Below are 18,146 nucleotides of genomic sequence, written 5' to 3' on the forward strand. Positions count from 1 at the left end.
GCTCCCACAGAGGTGCTGACAAGTACCTCCAGAGCTGAGACTGAGTACCAACCTTCAAAAACTCCTGCCACCCCAATTTCTTCTCCCAGGATGCTGCTTCCCAGAGAAGTTGGAGCTTAGAAAGTGCTTGCAAGATTTTTGGTCTATAGGGGCTGGGGATTTAGCTCAGTGGCATAAGCACCTGCCTTGCAAGTGTGTGGTCGTGAGTTCAATCCCCAGTACTGATAAAAAAAGACAAAAAAAATAAAGATTTGTGTCTATAAATTGGACCAACCTAGAGGATTAACATCAGGAATCATCAGGAAAAGATAACCAGCTCTTCTCTCCTTTCCTGAAACAGCACCAACGGATAAGAATATCAACTCTCACAGGCAGTTTGGTTCGACATCCTCAAAGATGGCCTCGAGGGCGAAAGTAAGATTCCAGGGACAGACCAAGGCAGGGGGAAGAGGGCTACCAGTTACGACCTTGTAAAGCAGGAGTCCAAACATACTGTCTAATGAGCAAGATGGCACTACATGGTGACATGGGCGTGGTCATGTCACAGATCTTCAGCTCGTAAAAGGTGTATTATAGGAAGCACGACTCTGGCCAGTAACATCTCATCTCCACGGGGAGAAAAAACTTCTCTTCCACTAGGAATACTCCTAGTAAAAATGTAAATTAGTACAACCACTATGGAAATCAACAGGGAAGTTCCCCCAAAAAATAAAAATAGAAATACCACTTGGCTGAGCTATACCACTTCTTGGTACACACCTGATGGAATTAAAGTCAGCATTCCGTGGGGACACTTGCATACCCAGGCTTACTGCAGCACAATATATAACAGCCAAAATATGGAAGCAGCGAAGTACCCATCTGTTATGGATGATACATTGTGTCAACTTGAGAAGTTTAGAAGCTTTACTAAAAGACTCAGCAGGAAGCCAGGGTCCTCACTTTGTAAATATCCTCATCCTCTGTGCAAGAGGAGGGCACAGAGATTTTATGACTGCCACACCCACAGGGGTGAAGGGGTGGTCTGTGTACACTATAAGGAAGGAGAAGAGGCTTCTGCCCACTTTTAGCTCTGGTTACTGGAATTCCAGGGTGCCGTGCCACCCTGCCTTGCAACCTTGAGTATGGACTGAAACCTCCCAAAACTGTAAGCTAAATAAACCTTTCCTTCCTTAATTTTGGGTTTGGGGTATTTTGTCCCAGCAATGAGAGAAAAATAACTAAGACACCGTGAAAATAAGAATAGATAAAGAAAATGTATAACTGTGTGCCTATGTACATGCTTGCACATATATATTGTTTTAGCCATAAAAAAAGAAAGAAATTTTGTCATTTGTAGGAAAATGGATGGATCTGGAGACAATCATGTTGAGTGAAATAAGCCAGACTCAGAAAGACACATATGACATGTCCTCTCTAACATGTGGAACCTTGAAATGATGAAAAGAAAATAGAGGGACCATCATTATTAGGGAAATGAAGAGGGAACGGAAGAGGAGGTACGAGAACAGTTAATAAGGGGCCTGATTATGATCGAAACACAGTATTACACTGAAAATCCCTCAGGAAAACGTAAAATGGGGAGAGGGTGGGACAGGAGGCAAGGAAAGGAACAATTAACATATGTTATGTGCATAGTCAGATCTGCCAAAATGAAACCCATGAATCTGCGTAACCAAATATGCACTAATTTTAAAACCCAGGAGGAAAACATCTGAACTCTAACTGGCATGCACCTCCAAGCTCAGGCTGGACACACCCAGCAGAGCCCCTGCACCCCTTGGTTCGTTAAAGAATATGCCTCCAAGTTACACTAAGGTGCAGTCTATATGGCTTTCAGCATGACCTTGGTGAGTCACTTTCTCCTTGAGCCCTCTGGCCACTCACTAGATACTGTAAGTGTCAGGCAAAACAAACTCTAAACTTGAAACTCTCTGGCACATTTTCTCCACCACTGTAGGAGTGGATCTGGTACCATAATAGCTACCAGCACTTTATTGGCTACCAACTCAGTCAGTCTGACCTTGCAGGGAAAGGACTGGCCACCTGGAGTCTGAAGACCATGGTAGACCCATCTGTGCGGCCCCAATATCCCTCTCAAGAGGCCAGTCCATGGGAAGAATGGCTGACATCCACACAGGAAACCAAAGGAATCAGCCTTCCTTTGTACTCATTTCTTGTCCTGTCTCTGAAGAGTTCCGTTCTCTGATTGAAGAGCTATCTGGTTCCCAAATTGCATTGTTTTTTAAAATGTTGCCACCTAGATCACAAGGTAAACATTCCCATCAGAGCTGAGAGCACACACACATATCCATCCCTGGGTCCTTGGGCAGTATGCAAATGGCTTAGACAGGAGCTGTGTTTCAGGAGCACACATAAATGCATGATACTAAACCCATCTATGCAAGGTGTTATAGGTGCATAAATATGTGGGCCTCTTGTTTAGTGTGTTTGAGTTGAGGCAGGATAATCTACACTCAGGGTGTGTTTCCATGGGACTGTGGGGGTGTGGGTGGTGCACACTCATGTCATGCCTATGGTCAGCACAGGTGGCCTGCAGGCCACTGTGGCCAGAGCGCTTGATCACCTTACTTCTATCCAGGAGAGTCCATTCCACAGCAGCATCCAGCATCACTACGGTGCAGGCTGCTATCAGTTGGTGTCTATCCTTTCTGGTACCATTGAAGCAGAGGCTCCAGCTCTCAGTGGTAGATCTGACTAGCAAGCCGTGGGACCTTTGGGTCATGGGTCAGGCACTCTGCTCAGTTGTAGATTCCCTGCATCAGTTGTACAGATTCACTGCGTGTGCACAATGTGTCTGTGAGAGTGTGTCCAGAAGAGATCACAATTAAATCCATGGACCAAGTAAAGAAGGGTCATCCTCAGTCTATATGGAGGGCATCAGCCAATCGGCTAAGGCCCACGTGGAACAAAAAGGCAGAGGAAAGGTGAATTTTTCCATGCCCCATTACCCAGAAACCCCTTCTTCCTGTCCTTGAGCATCAGAAATCCAAGTTCCTTGACTGTTGGATTCATCGGCTCTCAGGTCTTCAGTCTCAGATTGAGAATTATACCATCAGTTTCCCTGGTTCTGAGTGTTTCAAAGTTGAGCTGAGTCACACTGCCAGCTTCTGTGATTCTCCAGTTTTCCAACTGAAAGGTAAACTACCATGGAATTCATATTTCCTAATAAGTCACACACATGCACACACATACACACACACATCACTGTTCCTATCTCTGGAGAACCTGACTAATGTGATACTCATCTGTGCTCTTTGTAGATTCATTTCAGACGACATCTTTTATTTGTGTTGTCTTAGTTACTTTTCTCCTTGCTGGGACAAATATGGGGCACTCAAAGTTAAAGGGGGAAAGGTTTATTTGCCTCGCAGTGTGTGGAGGTTTCAGTCTGTAATGGGCTGGCTCTAAGGCAGGGTGGTGTGGTAGAGTGGCACTGGTTCATGGTGGCAGAAGTTATCAAAATCAACAAGAGAGGAGGGAGAGACCCTTTCTGTTCCTTATACTGTATGCAAATTACCCACCCTAGGGCAGGTATAACAATTATACCCTTAATCTTAGCATTTGACCTTGAATCAATCACAAAGTCAATTCATCCACGTCCGAAAAAAGCCAAGATTGCATGCTTGGGGGGACATCTAGGCACAAACCCTAACACCAGCACATAGTAGGACCTCTGCAGTGTTTATGAATGAAATTAAGTATTCGAAGTTGTTAATGTATGGCCATTATTTCTTCCCAAATATGTCATAAGCATCTCAATGGCAAGAGATGCCTGCCACCCAACTACCACACCCAACTCTACGCTTACTGGGCTCTCAGAGGGATACAGTGGCCAGGCCTAACTGACTATCGAACTAAAAGGTCAGTACACAGCCCCAGACATGCCATCCTCCTCATTCTTCATCACTCTGTTGTCCCCACCAGGAGGGCAACACCATTTCTGGGAAGATTTCTGAAGCATCAACTTTATTAAGATTGATTTGGCCTGCCCGCCATTCTGACAGGTCCAAAAGCAAACACAGCAGGGCCATGGGGGAGATTTGGTCATAATTACCATCTTTAATTACTGCTAAAACATCAATTGCTCTTGTTCAATTAGCAGTGCGGTTTCAGGCATGGCAAACTTTGCAACACAAAATAAGCTGAAAATTGATTTCTGAACACTTAATGCAGATCTGAAATTGCTAACCTGATAAGGTTGTCATAGAAGAGCCAACGTGGCCAAAGAGGAACTTTGCAGGGTTGTAATTGCCTCGGTAGGAAGATTAATAACTTGTATACTTACATCTTGTTCATCAAGTAGGAGGCACTCATGGGGGAGCCGTGAGTGGTGGGTGGGTGTGAGGCACCAAGGCAGAGGGAGGGTGTTAACAAGGACACTGGCAATGAGGCAGCAGAGAGAAGCAGCCTGCACCCAATGGTCCGTGAATGAGGACACAGCCCTCTGGGACGGCATGCAAGAGGGGCTGGCTGCCTGGGATGTCTGCCAGAGACACAGACCAGTGCAAAGCGCACGAGTACCAACTCAGCAGGTGGAAAGAGGACTCTTGGGTCCCAGCCACCTTTAATACCTCCCCAAGCCCAGGAAAAGAGCTCTGCAGGTCAAAAACCCTCGTAAAAGCTCAACTGACCTGTAGGGGAGCTTTTTTAATGGAGGCTTCTTGGAAAGGGAAATGTGGAATTGGATGGTGAGCTGAACCTCACGATGCCAGGGCTGCCTGCTGTGGCTCACCCTCTCTCTCCTCATTCTAATACCTGGGTCTTGCAGCCGTGGGGTCCCTGGGATTGCTGAATGCATATCATTGAATGGTAGGTAGAGGAGCATTTTACCACCTACAAAGTGCTCCATGGAGTGAGCAATTGCCAATATTATTATTGCTGTTATTGCAGGCCTGTGGGGCACAGGTCAGAAGTCTGAATAGCTTTGGAAAAGGGCCTTCTCTCTGTGTCTTCTATGTAAACAAAAAGAAATGAACAAAATAGTCCATTTTCAGTTTATAAAACAACATCTAGTGAGCACTGATGTGTGCCAGGAACATGGTAAAGCACGGGGTGGGTTAATAGGTGAACAGTAAGATAGGTAGATAATAGATAAACTGGAAAAATAGATGACAGATTCATTGAAATGATAGATTCGATAGATAGATAGATAGATAGATAGATAGATAGATAGATAGATAGATAGACAGGCAGAATTTAATTCTCAGTGCCATGAAAGGGTAGGTGTTCTCATTTGACAGATGAAGGAAATAAGACTTAATGAGTTTGAATAACTTACCTCAAAGTCATCCACCTAATAAGCAGCAGAGCTAGAATTCAAATCCAGACCTCTTTGAGGTAAGAAACAACACTAAATCACTGCTTTCTACCCCTAAAGCATCTTTTAAATAATTTCCATGCCTTCCACTGGACTGTGTTGGGTTTGAAGCAGATATAACAGGACATTAGGAATGTCCTGGTTCTGTGGAAATGGGAACAGACATTCATCAACCAGCTGTGCCGCGCACGCAGCCAACAAACTCACCCTCGCTTGCTACATGTTCAGGGCAACGAATCAGATACTCTCAGTGGCTACACTTGCTAATGTCAGGCTTAGTTGGAGCTGGATTGTAATAGGCCCCTGTCTTTTATTTTCTCCTTAGGGTATAGCTCTATGGCCCTATGGATTCAAGCTTTAACTTGGTTCAACCCAAAGGTTATTGACCACCTACCTACATGCGCAGGCTAAGCCCAGAGGTAGAGAGAAAGCTAAGACCTTCTGAATATTCATGCTCTAGCAGAGAGATGTAACAAGAGACCTATCAGTGTGAGCCATGCAGAAGAGAGTAACAGAGCAGCATGCACAGGAGAAACAGTAGGGGGAACAGGTTGTCCAGGAGAGGTGACATCTGAGCAGGCTTTGCTGAGAGGTGCAAATGGGTATGCTCTGTCCAGGGAGTTATAATCTGTTCAGTGTCTCTGGGGCTTAGTCTATGAGGCTGAGCTCAGGCTCTTGGAGAAAGATGAAGCCAGAGGCCAGATAACACAAGGTCTGAGGATCACACTAGACTTTATCTTGCAGGTGCTGAAGAGCAGTGCTCAGCTTTGCATATCAGAAACTTTGCCCTGACTGAAGAGGAAAAGAAGATGTGTTCATTTGCTGGGGCTGCCACAGCAAAGTCCCACGGGCTGCATGGCTTAAACAACAGAAATATATTTTTCAGATTTCCTTCAGCTCTCTTTCTCTGGTGTCTTCTCTCTATACATGCTTTGCCCTAATTTATTCTACTTATAATGCATTAGTCATAATGGATTAGTTTCCACCCAAATGACCTCATTTTAATGTAATTACTTCCTTAAGGCTGCATCTGAGGTATTGAGGATTAGGCTGCCAGTATATGAATTTGGAGATGGGGCACGGGAGACACAATTCAGCCTATAACAGGACTACAGGTAAGACCTAAGACAACGCTTTTTAATGCCTTCATTTTGTCATGTCATTTCTGTCTCATTTGCAGTGACTCCCACCAGCCTAGGAACTTGAGACCAAACTCTTCAGCACTGAACTCGGTCTGTCCCTAGCCTACCAAGCTTTCTGCATATTCATCTGTCCCCCACTACTCCTGAGCATGAGCTGGGCATGGTGACTCACACCTGTAATCGCAGCACTTGGGAGGCTGAGGCATGAGGATCACTGTGTGTCCAGGACCAGCCTGAACTTGATAGTAAGACCCTGTCTCCAAAAAAAAAAGAAAAGAGCTGAGCATGCTTCGCTCCTCAAAGATTGGTGTGGGGCCTCCAACCAAAGCCCCCCAAGCACAGTTCTGGCTCTAAGTCATTATGTGGACTATTTTACCTAAACATGACCTTGCCCAGAGCCCCTGTGAAGGAGACAGCCAAGACTGCCAAGCTCTCTGATGCTCTTACCCTCATGTTCTGCTACTCACCAGAGGGGCAGCCTGGCCCCAGGGATCACCCAGGGTCTCCAAGGGCAAGTTCCATCCAAATAAGGCAAGTATTGTTAGCTCAACCACATTTTCTCAGAAGTTTGAAGGGGGAAATACAGGGAAGGGCAAAAAGCATTAACAGAGATATGTGTTGAGGAAACAGAGTTATTAGTATCTTTTTGGGTAAAAAGAAATTGTGAGCAATCGATACTTCCTCCAACAGAAAAAAATATTTCTCTTAAAAATCACTTAATGAAAGAATAAGAAATAAATTTCCCCTTCTGACAAAGCTAACGCAAATCCATAAACTCAGGTCACAAACCTGAGGAAGGCCGATGGAGTTAGCTGAGTATGGAAAGACTGTAGAGAGGACGCCTGTGGCACAGTGTTCAGAGGCACAAGCCATGCACAGCTCTGCAAGGTAAGGGCCGCATCCCAGAGCCTCCGTGCAGAACTCACTTGCAAAGAATAACAAGAGCAACGGGGACCTCCCTGGAACTGTTTAGGCTGACACAGAAGCGGGAAGGGTGGGCTATATGGCAAGCCACAGACTGAGTCAGTTTCAGGAAGCAGTCAACCCGTGGAGTGACACAGACCACGGAGATTCCATGTGAGCTTGTCAGCAGCTGTCATGCCAGCTGACTAGAAAGTAGGAAGGCTTAAAAGGCCTCACATGGATGTCCCCATAGGAAAATTCTTGGTGGCTCAGAACATGACCATGCCCCACATACGCATACACCGGAGCCCAAACAACATGCACACAGCTGATCCAGCGAGAAGTTACTTGATTCAAAGATGAATAATCAAAAGTGAACAGCCATGGGTTCTATCAATAATGCTATAATAGAAAAGAAGACAGGGAGATACAATAAAGTAAGTCGCAGATGAATGATTTCCAGAAAAATGTTGTCATGGAGAAGATGAACAAACATAATGCCACGGAAAGTTTTTAACACTCAATGAAGCAAATACTTCCACAAACTAAGAAGACAAAAGAGATGTACAAACATTCCTTTTACAATGCAAGGCAATTGTATAAATCGTGAGATGGAATTGTTCAGAAATAAACACAAGGAAAACATAAAACTAATAACGACACTGCTGGATGCATAGAAAGAGATACAAAAAGACAGACTTGGAAAAAGTGAGAAAAATTAGTAGAAGTGAGTAAGAGATTCTTAAAAGGTGTAAGAGAAAATGATAGAAACTATGGGAAAGACAAGCACGCAATTCATGTCCCCATGAAAAGAAAGACGTTTAAAATATGACTTAGTAGGACTTTCCGGAAATACAAAAGAAATGAATCTACAGATCAAAGGCCTATTATACCCCAGGAAAACACTGGCACAAGGTTGTCAAATCTAAACAAGTCATTGGACTTCAAAGACAAGGAATCCTTGGGAATATCTAGTCCAAAAAATCACATTGCCTGAAAGTGAGAGGGAAAAAATGAAGATATCCACAGATGTCCCTCCTTCAATGCTATTTAGTGGAAAGAAACAAAAAGTGTAATCAGACAATGCTCTGTCCAGGCAAACTATGGATTAAGCATAAGGACAGAACTGATAGACAAACACATGTGTGAGAACCTCAGCCTCATAAGCTTGAAGAATCTCTAAGAGGACAATTTCAAGGCAATCAGAGGCTGAACTGAAAGTCCAGGAGAAGTAGGGGTGACATTAAGCACTATCTAAAAGCAGACTGACACGACAGCAGTGCAGAGATTACAGCTGCAGAACCAGAAGTAGGCATCATGATCCTAAGAATGTAAAAATTCTATAAGGCAATTTGAGTATAAGAGAAGATAGAAAATAATTTCAGTATGCTGCCAGCTTTTTTGCTTATAACTCATTGTTAAATATTTCATTCAAACTAATTAGGTGATATACATCCACATAATTTAAAAGTATAAAAATTTTTTAAATAACAATTAACTAAGGTACTAATAAAAAGTTTTAAAAGAAATATAGTAATTTACTCATAGGAAGTAGTCAATGGCTACTCAAGAAAAGGGAGCTATAACTACAGACAGAGCTATAGATAGAGATATTTACTAGGGGAAATGCAAGCCCTCCAGATTAGTAGAAGAAATGCATACATTAAACTCAACCAAATAAAACAGAACATGGAGTAAAGATTGAAAAAAAATGAAGTAGCAATGAAACCAGAAAGTATAGCACAAAACTTGACTTAAAAATAGAAAGACTAGATACGTCTGTCATATTGACTTGTATGAATTTCACCTACTAAAAATATTTGCTCTCAGACTGAATCAAAAAATAAGGTTCAAATTTCTTCTATATTTTAAAGCAGGATTATTTAGTTTGAAAACAAAACAAATGGGCAAAGACATAACACGCAAACACAAGTAAAAAGCACAGTTTTAGTAGCTGCAAGCTTGGGGTTGGGAGAGAAGTGAGGATGCAGAGAGCACCCAACTAGAAAAAAGGAAAATTAGGATGGGAAGGGGCACCATCTCCGTGAGCATCTGACAGGTGAGTGTTTATTCTTCAAATATCATCACACCGATATCCCGAGAGCAAGGAAGGTCAGAGGCACAGCAGAAGTCAGAGACTATTACAATTGACCCCCAATCCATGGCAGAAGTAAATAAAAATAGTTAAGTACACAAAGGGGCAAAACTCTGATTATAAAGTTACTCTAACACACAATATACATATGTACACGTATAGAATATATATTCAGGTCAGTAAGCTCAACGCTGAAAATTAAATCACTCAAGATCTTAAGCTACAAAGAAATCCTCAATATAGTGCAGAAAATAGAAACCATATGAGCAATACTCTGAGAATGTAATGTAATGAAATTAGAAATTTGAAATAAAATCCTTTCCACTCAGAAATGTTCATCCTTTCTCTTGGGACAAAGAGGAAATCAAAACTGAAATTGGAAAATACTTCTAAAATGGCCTTCATAAAAATGTTTTCTCTTAGAAAACTTTATGTGCTCAAAGAGTAAAAGTGAGTGAGGAGGACAGGGATCAAAAGTGATCAGGACACGTTATGTGCATGCATCAATTTCCGGAAATGAACATCATTAGGCTGTGTACAAATATGCACTAATAAATAAGTAGAGAGTTAAAATGAAAATAAGCAAAAATGAAAGAAATACAATAAGTATGGAATTCCAGAAGTAGAAAAAACAACAGACTCCCACTTAAGGAAAGCAAAAAGAAAGCGCTGGTTATTTCAAAGCAGAATTAAATTTAAAAACTATAGAACAGATGCATAAATCCAAAAAATAACCATATACACTTTAAAATTAATAAAATAGATTAACGATTAGTTAGCTGGTCTTGGCAAACCAAAAACAGAAAACAGAAAACCTTAAATAAGGAATTTCAATAGGAAACTAACCACAAAAATGTAAAATGTAAAACTAATGTGACATTATTTTCTCGTCCTTACACACAATAATTTGAGAACTTACACAGAGAGACAAATTTTCAAGAAAATATAAATTGAGAAAACCAACCACAGTAAAGTTAGATAATCTAATAGATTAATTTCGAAGGAAAACTAAGGAAAACGGTCAAAGTGCTATTCCTCTGCTCCCAGGAGCATCAAGTCAGACTCTAGCACAAAAGAATTCTAAGAAGCCTTCCAGAAACAAGCAATTCTCGTGCTGAGTAAACTTCTTCAGAGCACACAAAAAGAGAAACACTTCTCATTATTTTTATGAAAGTAATATTACTAATATCAAAATGTAATAAGTCTATATTACAATAAAAATTTGTTGCCTGCTTAAAAATGGTAAAATAAAATGTGCTCCCAGAATTAAGAATGATTGAATATTAAAATGTCCCTTTGTAATTCACCATACACAAACCTCCTAAATACAAACAAAGGTTAGGATTCATTCTGTTAATTTTATTTGTTTTTGTTTGCTTGAGTATTTCTGGAAAAGATCTAAAGGTAAGTTTGCAATAAGTAGTAACTCTTTATATAAGTTAAATGAGGAAAGTCACATAGACCATCCTAATGGGTGCTACATAAACCATGGAAAAATTTACACTCGTGTTTTTGTAAAACTCCTTATAAAATAGTAAAAGACAAGCATGTCCTTAATATGATCAAAGGTTTGTATGTTTGTACAGTAATCATAATAGTGAGGAAATCCCGTGAGTATTCTCACTGAAATCAAAAACAAGACCAGGACATTGTCAATACTCCCACTGTGATTAAACATTATTCCAGTGATTTGAACATGCAAGAAGACAGAAATACTTTTAATTTTCAGCTGATATGATTATTTGCTTGAAAAACTCAAGATAATAAATGTAAAAAGTTTATTAAATTGACTGGTCATAAAATTAACATACCAAAATATTTATACAGATAACCACATGGAAGATATAATGGAGGAAAGTGTCTGATTAGAAGAGCAACAAAGAAGATAAAATAGATAAAATAAACCAAGAAACACTGATGATCCTGGAATAAAAAATAAACTGAAGACATTATTAATCATCAATAGAAGCTTTAGATGTGAAGATTCAACACCAAAAACTATGCTAAATTCTCCATATATTAATGTATAGATTTGGTGCAAATACAAACCTCCTAAATACAAACAAAGGTTAGGATTCATTCTGTTAATTTTATTTGTTTTTGTTTGCTTGAGTATTTCTGGAAAAGATTTAAAGGTAAGTCTGCAATAAGTAGCGACTCTTTATATCAATAAACAAGAAATAGTACAAAAAAAATTTTTGTGTGTGTGTTGGGGATTGAACTCACGACTTCATGTTTGCCAAGCAGGCACTTACACCGCCTGGCCCTAAAAAAATATTTTTGAGGAAGAAGAGTAATGATTGGAAGAAGCAGGGCTTGTTTCACCAGATATGAAGACATTCTTAACAATAGAATGATGAGGTGACAACATTAAAATCACTTTAGCATGTGACAGGAACACGGGCCAACAAATCAGTGGAACAGGAAAGACCCATTTACATTTGGTTTCAAAAGAATGGGAGACAGAAATTTTTAATAATTGGCATTTAGATGACCAAGCAGCCGTCTAAAGAAAAAATAACACAGGTAAAATCAGATCCCTGTCTCACACCTTACACCAAAATCAACTCAAGAAGATCTGCAGTTTATAAATCAGATCATCAAATTCTAGAAAAAGTGTCGGCATTACAAATACAGGGTTGGAATCAGGTAGACCTTTCTCATTCTGACCCCAAACCCAGAGCCATAAAAAATGTTGGTTAACTCCACTGTATAAAAAAAGGACAGACCTGGATTTCTTTTTGCCATCGGGGCTGTAATTTGCTACTTCTGTGTAGTTATTATTTACTAGCTGGCTGTTTAGGTTTCTTGTGATGAGTTTCAACACTGTCCCTTAAGATTTATTCTTGAAATTAAAAGAATAGCAAATGCAAGCAGCAGATTCTGATGCCTCTCACAATTTCATCAAGATCCACAGCTTTATTAACTCAAACAGAAGATCCTATTGGAGTATTTTTTTCCTTATGTTATTTCAATTATTTAGTTATTTCAATTCCCACCCTTCAGGAATTGGCAAGTCATGTACCCCTGGATTTCTGCAGATTGACATTTTATCCATTAAAATCACAAATTTCTTCCTACCATGTGAATAACAATGAATCTCCGAGTTCACTGATTGCCCTTTGTTATAATCTGGATCTTAAATGTCTCCAAAGGCCTAGGTGTTAAAGTCTCCACTCCCAGACCAATAGGACTCCTGGGAGGACATTTAGGGCGTGGGGCTCAGAGGAAGGAAATTAGATCACCCACACAAGGTCTTGAATGGGATCCTGAGAGGAGCGGCTCCCCTCCCTTCGCTTCTCAGCCACCAGCAGACAAAGAGGTTTCCTCTTCATCCACCACTCATTTCTACCATGAATCCTTCTTACCTCAAGCCCAGAAGCAAGGAGGCCAAGCAATCATGGATGAAAACTTCTAAACTGTAAGGCAAAATCAATCTCTCCTCCTAATAAGCTGATTTATCATGGGTATTTGTTATAGTAACAGAAGCTAATTAACACACCCTTAAATTCTGCTTACATTGATTGGACATTTGGTACCTTTCATCCTCTTTATGTAGTTAAGCCTGTCAGTCTGGGTGTATATGATTTCTGCCGTTAATTTCAAGGTCAGGAATAGAGGTCAGATATTGTCTTTTATTTTTCTGAGACTTCATTTTATAGTCAGCTTCTTTACCCACATGAAATGGGTTCTTCTTTTCATGCTGTAAGATACGTTGTTATTTGAATGCATGCCTTCCTTCCCCGTCCCACCCCATCCTCAGCTACCCAATTTTCCCTTCAGCCCTTTTCACGTCTAACACAGTGGATGATTTTGCATTATATTGACAGCTGGCATCAGAACTCCTCTAAGGGGAGAACTGTCATTGTTTGGAAGATTCTCCTGACAAATCTGAAATAAAAGGTGAGCCCTCGAAGGCTGAGTGACAGTAACACCAAAACTTGGGATGAGGGAGAAAGCCTCTCTGTGCAGGATTCAGGAGAAATTTGTTGTTATTCACGGGAAAGAAAGTGTGGAAGAGAATGAAAACCAAAAGCAGAATATGGGATAAAACCGAAAAACAGCAAGAGACTGAAACTAGTGGGGCTCTGGTGAGGTATCTAGTGAGACGGCACCAATACGTGTATTTTAAACCTAAGTCTCTTTGTAGTTCAGCAGTATCAAACTCTTTCCACCCTACTGCATGTTACGATCTTGCTGGAAACTGCCTGTGTGTGTGGATTTTTTTCCAACTGGAGTATTTTAAAATACTGATAAATTCTAAAAATGCAAGAACAAAAGCCTCAAAGAGTTAGCTAGTTGTTTGTTTGTTTGTTTGTTTGTTTTGAAATACTACAGATTTTACAATACCAACAGCCTTTGCACTGAGTTACAGCCTCAGCCCTCCCCATTTTTAATTCTGAGACAGGGTCTCATTTTGATAAATTACTAAATTGCCAGCCCAGGCTCAAACATGTATTCCTCCTGTCTCCGGCTCCCAAAGTGCCGGAATTACAGGTGTACACCACCAGCAGCTAAAAGTAAATAATTTTCAAAGAAAAATAAGGAGAAGGAACATGTCCTATCAGCTGTTGGGATTCATATACACCTTGGCTGCTGTCTTAGTCAGGATAGGCTTAGATTTTGCTGCAGAAAGAAAACTCCAAATACAAAACAACGAAGTTTTTGCTTCCTCTTGTTACAGGTCCACTGTGGGTCCCTGAAGCTCTGCTCTGTTTCTTCTCTCTAGAATCCAGGCTGCCAGCATCTTAACCAACCTGGAGCAGTACAGGGTGTCACTGCAGGGAAGGGACATGGTGAATTACAGACGGGCTCTGAAAGCTTCCTTCTAGAAGTGACAGGTGTCACTTGTGCTCGCATCTTATTCCCAAATCAAGTCCCAGAGGCCAGACTAACTCCAAGTGGACAAGGAAATGCGACCCTTCTGTTTTCCTGAAAGAACAAGAAGAGTACTTGGGAACAGTCCTAATGAAGACCACAATATCTTTTTAAAAGACAAAATTCTAATACTGACATAAGCACTGACAAACCAGTAGAACAGATGAGAGATTCCATGAAAAATAAATACACAAGTGGTGGTCAAAAAGACACAGTAAATATTTAAAGAAAAGCTTGTTACAAAAGATGACACATCGCTAAGAACAATGGGCTGTGTTCTAAGAGAGAATTTTTAAGATGGCTAAAGCCAAAGTGTCTTTTACTATAATAAATTTTAAAGTTGAAACATTCTCTGTATTTTATGATCACTTCTCATCGATCAAATGTCTCTGACAATTTCTTTCAAATAAAAATATTCACCTTGGAGGAGAGCAAGAAGTCAACAGGAAGCTACAAGCTGTGATTCAGGTCTTAGCTGATGGGGCGTCCGGGCAGGGGCAGACACCAGCCCTCTCCTGTGAGTTGGCGCCATTTGCAGACTATGGGGGAGAACAAGAAGTCAGCAAGAAGCTAAGACCTCCTGTGTGTCAGCACCATTTGTGGGCTGACTAGGTGTCATGGTTTATGTCTGTGTCCCCCAGGCCTCATGCATTTACATTGTGCACCTGTGATTGGTTCATTTTATGGTGCTTGGATTGATGGTGTCAGTGCTACACCCACATAGGGGTGGATCCAGGAGGTGATGTAATGGCAGGAAGAAGGTGTGTCTTGCTCCCTGGCCAGTTTCTGCCTTGCTGTTTGCAGCCGCCATGAACTGCGGCCCTGCCATGCCAGCCTGCCTTGGAGCCAACTGAGTATGGACTGAAACCTCCAAAAACTGTAAGAAATAAACCTTTCCTTTCCCAACTTTGGGCATCAGGTATTTTGTCTCAGCAGCCAGTAAAAAGTAACTAAGACACTAGGGGAGAGACAGATGCCAACCCCTTCTGGTGCAAGGCCAGGGAGCCAACATCCCCCCCACACACACATGCCATAAACAACTGGCTAATCCAGAGAAACACAGTCTGTGATGATAGCTAATGAGGTAAATATAACCTAATGCTTGTAGTGTTTGGTGTTTCATGACTTTGCAGGTCTGAAGCCAATAGTCTGATAGTTTTTCAGAGGATAACAACATTCAGTGTAGCCTCTATGGGGAATTTCCTTCTAAAGGTGGTAGCCATTGATAATGATAATTCTCTATTACCTTGTTTCAAAGTCCTATGTCATTCTCGTTGCTTTGTTTGGTTGGGCTTTATTCTGTTTTATCTTGTTTGATTTTTTTTTAACGGGGATTAAACTCATGACCCCATGCTTGCCGGGCAGGCATTTAAGCCACTGATCTAAATCCCTGGCCCTTGTTTGATTTTTTTGTATCTAATGGCATGGGCAGCTATTTCAAAGATAATAACATATATTATGGTAGCCATTTTGGATTTACTATTATCTTGTTTTGAAGTCCAGCATTGCATTCATTGTTTTGATTTATTGGGTTCTGTTTTGCTTGGTTTTACTGTGTCTGAGGACATGGTCAGCTATTTTAAAGACAGGAAGGGGCATTATGGTAGCCATTGTTGATTTCCTATTACTTTATTTTGAGATCCTGTGTCACCTGCATTGTCTTGTTTTGCTTGGCTTTATTCGGTTTTGTTTTGCTTTGTTTTATTCTCTCTAAAATAATTTTTTTTAAAAAAATATTCACCTTGTTCACCAGTTCTAGCATAGTTCAACTTCTCAAAGTATAAATGACCATGAAAGGTAAATGTTTTGAATTGATTAAGACATCCAAACCGCCACCACAGTACTAAAGACACTCACAAAAGAGGACAGTCAGACCTGCTTCAGAACGCAGCAAGAATGAGAGGATAAATGTGTTTGAAGTAAGGGCAAGTAGTTTTAGTATTCTGAAGAGGATTAATGGCAATGTGTCTTTCCCTGAAATAAAGTTTTAAATTTAAACAGTCACTTGATTTTATAATCATTTCTTATTGATCACATGTTTATGGCAATTTCTGTCAAATAAAAACACTCACATTTTTACAGTCTTTTTTGCAGCTTAGACAAGAAAAATTTATTTCAGTTCAGGAAGCTAGGAAATTCAAGATCAAGACACCGGTCAATTTATTTTCTAGTGAAGGCTCATTTCTCACTTGCAGATGGGTCTTCCTTTTTACAGCCTTTACTGTAATAATTTTTAAAAAATTTGAACATGCACTGAGATTTTTATCATATCATGTATATAAAATAGATATGTTCCAGATGTGGTGATGCATGCTTGAAATGCCAGCACATCAATCCAATCTGGGAATCCATCTGGGAAACTGAGGCAGGAGAATTGCAAGATTGAACTCAGCCTGGGCCATTTAGCAACTTACAGATATCCTGCTTCAAAATAAAAAATAAAAAAGGGCTGGGGATGTAGCTAGTGTTATGGATTAAGAACTGGTGGTTTAGCACAAGCTGGATTACATCAGCATGGCACTGAGCGAAGATGCTCCACCTGAGGAAAGTTGCCGGCATAAATAGGTGGAGAAGGAGAAGGAGATTGTTAAGGCACTGAGGCGTTAATGCATTGTTACACTGAGGCATTATGGGTTCTCCTACGAGTTGCTGTTTGAGCCGTTGGTTCTCCTGGAGAAGCGCTGGTCCTCACATCGAGCATTGCTTCCTGGCTCCGGAGGGGAAGACGTGTGCCGCTTGGTCTCCAGGACCAACTCGTCATGCTGGCTTCCTGACATGTACTCAACTGTGCTTGTCTTGGAGGAGGTCGGGGCCTCCATGTCGCTGAGGATGGCCGTGGTGCCTTTCAGGACAGCCCTGGTCTTTGTTGTGAGTGTGACTTCTTGGCTCCAGTATAGAACCCTCAACCTACCAGCACAGCTCCTTCACCCCCCTGGCATAGACTTTCTGGCTTCCACCACTGACCTTTGGGGTGGATCTGTAAAAGAGACTGGTATGAGTCCTTGTGGGCTCTGGACCTCCAGTTGGACTCGTGGGAGGCATTGTCATGAGCTCTGGGTCTTCATCCGGACTCACGTGGATATCACATGGATTTAGGCCCTTGACTAAATATTCTATGCCTTTGGTGCTGCAGATAGATTTCCTTACATTTTCTTGTGTTAACTACCGGTGACGATTATAAAAATAATATTATAAACTCCATGGCCTGATTCTAATTGTTCTCTGCACAACCTCTGACTACAACACTTAGTGTGAAGTTCTGGGTTAAGTCCCCAGTACTGCACCAATTAATTAATTAATTAAGTGTATGTGTGTAGGCTGCATAAAAAATATAGGTGAAACCATAAAATACTGGCGAAAAAGATGGTTTGCTCAGTGGGTACCATTAAGAAGACCTAAATCTCAAATTTCCCCTTGTACTGTATAAAAATTTGAACTAACCCTGAAGATTAAGGTCCTAAAATGTGATACATAAAACTATAAAACTAATCGAGCAAAATGTAAAAAGTATATCACTTTGACCTTGGTATGGGAAGATTCCTTTAATAAGACCCCAAAAGGCACAAATCATAAGGCAAAAAAGAAATGATATATTTGACTAGAATATAATTGAGGATTCCTGCTCACAGCAGGACACCACGGAGTTAACAAGCAGGTGACCAAGTAGGAGAAAATACTGCACCGACTAGAAAACTATGTGTCAAGACAATGTGTGTTAGGAATCCATCCGAATCAACAAGCAAAACATGTGAGAAAGGGCAAACAACTATGAACAGGCAACTCACGC

The 18,146-nt window shown here is 40.9% G+C and overlaps 1 long non-coding RNA gene across 1 annotated transcript; it reads left to right on the top strand.

The window, feature by feature from the left end:
- The first annotated feature begins 12,773 nt into the window (after positions 1 to 12,773).
- LOC134477525 (uncharacterized) lies at positions 12,774 to 17,521 on the top strand. Its single transcript, XR_010049549.1, has 3 exons — positions 12,774 to 12,902; positions 13,312 to 13,384; positions 14,166 to 17,521. It is a non-coding gene; the product is annotated as an uncharacterized LOC134477525 (long non-coding RNA).
- Positions 17,522 to 18,146: the final 625 nt, after the last annotated feature.

The sequence above is a fragment of the Cavia porcellus genome, unplaced genomic scaffold (genome assembly GCF_034190915.1).
Source record: "Cavia porcellus strain 051 isolate PalLab524CR breed Dunkin Hartley unplaced genomic scaffold, mCavPor4.1 scaffold_9, whole genome shotgun sequence".
Classification (NCBI taxonomy): Eukaryota; Metazoa; Chordata; class Mammalia; order Rodentia; family Caviidae; genus Cavia; species Cavia porcellus.